The sequence below is a fragment of the Hippoglossus hippoglossus genome, chromosome 10 (assembly GCF_009819705.1).
Source record: "Hippoglossus hippoglossus isolate fHipHip1 chromosome 10, fHipHip1.pri, whole genome shotgun sequence".
NCBI lineage: Eukaryota > Metazoa > Chordata > Actinopteri > Pleuronectiformes > Pleuronectidae > Hippoglossus > Hippoglossus hippoglossus.
Window position 1 is genome coordinate 16,522,635 of NC_047160.1, and position 4,959 is coordinate 16,527,593.

The 4,959-nt window shown below is 41.7% G+C and overlaps 1 protein-coding gene across 1 annotated transcript in view; it reads right to left on the minus strand.

Annotated features, from left to right (window-relative positions):
- The window catches only part of cdx1a (caudal type homeobox 1a), a 4,316-nt gene extending 4,157 nt beyond the window's left edge, over positions 1 to 159 (minus strand). Inside the window, exon 1 of the mRNA XM_034597758.1 lies at positions 1 to 159. This exon is cut by the window's left edge and continues 438 nt beyond it. The gene's annotated coding sequence lies outside the window, so the exon portion shown is untranslated.
- Positions 160 to 4,959: the final 4,800 nt, after the last annotated feature.

Genomic DNA, 4,959 nt, shown 5'->3' on the forward strand with positions numbered 1-4,959 from the left:
GTCTCCTCTCCTGTCTAAGGTCCAGGACACCTGCGCTCCAACACTACACACCTTTATAGATTTACCTGTGCTGTGACGTCACGCCGTACCTGCGCCTGCTAGTCTTGGCGACGTGAGGCCATTGACCCTAATTTCTTACCTGCATGGTCCACAGGCCATCGTGTGAGGTGTGTCTACACCCAGAGCAACATTTTGCTGCTCACAGTTGTTGTCTCATGAAAACTGAAACCATCTCATTTGAACTGAATTCTGATCTGCTTCTCCTAAACCCCTCTTAGGAGCAATATGGAGATAAATTGAATACAATTGACCCTGTTCTGCTCACTGGATTCTTCGCGTTTTCTTTAGACTTGAATTTGTTCACTGAGACAAATGTCTAATATGGTGCAGGTGTAAGTCAATCAAGTTTTATTTGGATCTTAAAGGTTCAGTGTATACGATTTAGGTGAAAGGATCTATTGGCAGAAATTGAATATATAAATAATCCTAGTGATGTTTTCACTTGTGTTTTTCATCTAAATTGTACGAATTGTTGTTTTCTTTGCCGTAGAATGGGCCCCTTTATATTTAAATACTTTATACTTACATCAGGAGCAGGTCCTCTCTATAGAGGCAGTGCTGTTTATCTTTTTCAGGTCATGGAGGATGTGGCTCATTCACTATAGGACACAGATCGTTGGTTTTGATTCCCTGGTGGTTGTCCTCTCTTCACCTGCTTCCGCTTCTGCTCTGTTCAGTGTTACAAAGTCCTTTCTGCTTAGAGTTGTCCCACATTCATTTGGGCTTGGCAGGGCCTTGTTGTGCAGCCAGCTGTCGATGTCCCTCCACATCTGCAGACTATAGGCGGCTGCCTGTGTTGAATGCAGGCTCTGAATCCACTGTTATGATTAGAGATGAGTAAATATTAGGGGAGGGAGACAGGAATAGGAGCATTTTAAGATCTTAAAAAAGGATCAGGCTGAGACCAGAGGAGGGAGCTCAATTTAAGAAGTATGAGAAAATAGTCTAAATTTTAATATCAGATCTTATTTTAAATTTCCCTTTCCTCTGGCTCGTGAGACTCTAGACTAGACAAGAAAGTCTAGAAATCTAATTTGTGTTATTAATGTACACATATTTCTTGCTTTGAAAAGTGAAAGCTTGTAATCAATGATGTTGACAATTACTGCTACTGTTGTTGTATTGTATGCTAAACATGTTTTATTTTTTGTGGCTCATTTTCAGTTTTCATCATGAACGACATCATCTCAATCACATCCTTCCTTGTAACAACGGCAAATGCAGTTTTATGGCTTTATCCATCTTCATCGGTGTTCATCAATCTTGAGTAAATGTAATCAGTTACTATCCACCACTAACACAGTAATTGGTCCTTCAGGCTAAGTCATGGCCAAGTCGAGGTAAGCAGGTCCATTATCCACTACTTCACTGCTAAAAAACAAGCACAAGAGGGCAGCAAAACTTAAATACTGGCAGGTAATGTCCCTTACTGTTTTCAAACATACTGAAGAATCAATCGTTTATTCTTAATCCCCCTTGCTGCTGGATTCACACATTTTCCACCTTCAGTCGATGTGCACGTGCAGGGATCTGTGTTTTCTACTGGTCAAGTGTGTGCGTATCAGTCTACTCAAAGAGTCATAAAAGATTCATGCCAGTATGTTGGTCAGAACAGTCATTATCAGTTATAAGAGCTGTCAGCGGCCGGGCAGCTTGAAGGAGGCTTATGTTAATGGAGAGGAAAGTCCCACAGGCCTGAACGGTGAAGCCAGTGCAACATAAACAACGAGCCCTCATATATCTGATGGAAATCTTGAAGTACGTTAGATCAAATGGCTAAAAATAAAGGAATGTGGTTTTAACAATATAAACGAGAGTACAAACTGTACTGTGCCATCTCTCTGAACCTTACATTGCACTGAAATAGTAAAACAAATGTCCCCATACACCCTAGAAAAGACCCTTGTACTTTAAATTTAGGCCACTTGTCTGCTGCTGTTTGCCAAAAATAAAAACCTGTACCCTTTTTTCCAGGCTGTATAAATCTTTAATATTTATCTAAATGAGGGGTTGCTGCAGGGGAGGATCCATGTATAGTGATTCAGTTCAAACAGCGAAACATAAACATTGTTCCAGTCGGTCTCCATGTAGCTGTGCAGATGTTCAAGTTCATCGAGGGGGAACTTATAAAGACTTTTATCCTTTTCCCCCCCACCGATTCTAAAAGCTCACATATGTTGGAAGGAGATGTAGGTGCCCAGACACACCCAGAGCTTTCATCTTCCAAAGTCAGGCTTCCACTTAAACCTATTACAGTCCACAAAACACCCCAGCAAACAGTACTAATCAACTGCTAAACGCTTAAGTTCTGCTTCACCATGATTGTCAAACACATAAAAGGGTTTACATAATTTACATGTTGCACAATAAGGATTATTCAGCAGCCTTTGGCATAGTATCGTGATAAAAAACAACAGAACAACAAGTTGAGTAGTTAATCAACATAAAATGTATCAAATTTAAGTTCTTTGATTTGGCCATAGTGAGGTGGTCACCTGCCATGTCTGTGTTTAGACTAATTAAAGATGAAAAAGGTTTTAAATTGGATGTAAGTATCATATTCATTTATGCAGGGTGGACGACATCGAGTTGTATTTTGATGCACAAAAATGACATTTTTCTTTTCTTATTTTTTTCAGGGAATCCTTAAAACTATAGACTGTATTTAAAGATGGACGACATGGCTGCTCCGCCCCCAAAAGTGAAGCTAAAGTGTCTCGATGGCCCCCTGGTGGCTCGCTGCAGTATAGATGGGACATGGAGCAAATAAAAAAAGTGTAAGTACAGGTCAAATACATTTTTCTCGAAAGATGTTTCTCTGTTCTGCCTCAAAAAAGTGCAAGATAGCAATGTTCCTATCTGGGATATTTTGCCTTAATTTCTGGATAGTGGGAAAAAGTCGTCGCCCATCTTTAAGTACAGTCTATTCTTAAAACCAGATGAAAGTGATCACAACTTAATTAAGTTTCTGTTTAGTCTGAGCGCAAACCAGCCACACTCACCAAACAACAAACTCGAACAGACAGAGTGAAAAAAAAAGAAACAAGTGGAAATTTAACCCTTTCTCTATCTGTTGTTTGTTGACGTTTTCTGTCATTGAATGCATTTATTTGACACTTTGCACATGGAGCTGACACTTGGAAGGAATGAAGCTCACACTTAGGTCACCAGGACACCCTTAGTTTCTCATGTTGGGCTTTTAGTTGTTTTTTTCTTCAAAGTAGTTGCCTATTAATCATTCTAATAATGAAAGCATATGTTTTGCTTTGAAGTGCGAATGTTGTCACACTGTATGTTAAACAATTTCTTATTTCTGTGGCTCATTTAGAGTTTCGAGGAGCGTCCTTCATCTGAACAACTTCAAATGGATTTGACTCCAGATCAAACAGTTTATGACTTCATCCATCTTCATCTATCAGGGGTGAGTTGGGTTCAACTCCAGGTCCAGGCCTCAGCCCCGGTGCTTCCTGCCTCTACCTCCCTCCCTCCTCTCGCGGGGGGCCTCCAGGGGCCCAGAGAGATAATTTCCAACCTTATCCAAAACACAGCGAAGCCAAACTTGTGACCAGCATACAGGGTAGGTGCACTAGTAGCACTCCGGCTGTGGCAACGATCCAGATGAGCAGGGAGAGAAACGACTCTGGAGCTTCCAACATACGCTGGGTTTTCCTGCAGCGGAAGGATTTGGCATCTAGTTTGTCACATGTTTGTGAAGATATACAAACAAACAAGGACAGCAGCCGAATTTAAAGCCATAGGTGTCCCATCGTGCTCTCTTTTTATTCTAGGATTATAGACGACAATAAAATGCATCGTCCGCATTAGACGTGTCACTCTTTGCTCTCTTAAAAACTTCCACCTAGTGTGTCCAGTTGGAGCTATGGTTTGCTGCAGGATGTTTAGACAGAGAGTGTCTTATCTCCAGCTGACAAAGGATTGAGTGTGGGGGAGTATATTTGCATACGTGAATGTGTTATTACTTGTGATCTCGTGTGGCTATACATTTTAATTGGCATGGCACACAAAATGTGCCGTTTAACGGGGGTGAAATTGGTGGATTTAGAGCAGATTTACTGCAGAGAGGTGTTAATTACACAGGCAGGATTAGAAAGAAGTTTAGGTGGGACAGTCCTGTGTGGTGTTGTCCCCCCTCCTATCTTAAAACCCGGGGCTCTGTCATTACTGCTCGCAGGTCTTTTAGATTTTACCCTGCACAATTAGAGGAGAAAATGATTACTGTCCCATTCAGCCCCGGTACCCTCCCCCCCCCCGTCTGCCCCAGCGCCTTGTTGGAGAGAAAAAGACCTTCGTCAGCTGCAGGGTTGTGTTATGAATTTCAAGCCATCCACTCATATCCTGGGAAAGGAGGAAATTAGGAAGAGCGCCAATGTGGGGAAAGTGTTTGCATGGTGTGTGTGTGCACGTGTTTAAAAGAGGAGAGAAAAGAGGCAGAGGCGGGTGAGGACAGAGGGAGGTGTTGAGGTTTTTAATGTGGGTACAAATGAAGAAAAGGGAAACAAATAAGAAGCAGAAGAAGAGATGCACCACATGAGAAAACTCAACTAAAAACTAAAAGTATAAAACTAGACTGTTTTCCACTTGATTGTTGCAGAGTGATTATATAAGTGAAGCGATTTTCCTGAGAAGCTTTCATGTTTTGTTTTCAAAGCAGGCCACCACAAGCTCTGCCAAAAGCTTTTCTTTTTTTCTTTTTTTTTTTGCCAGGACCTCTCAGTCACTCTCTCACTCTTTCTCCTCCTTTTCATTGTGTTTGTTGTTTCATGGAGGGGTTAGATGCGGTCCAGATTGCCTGTTGCCAATAGAGACTGTCTCAGTTCACCTCCAGTGGCTGGCCACTCCATTCATAAACAAATCACTCCAGCCCGGGACCTTTGAGCT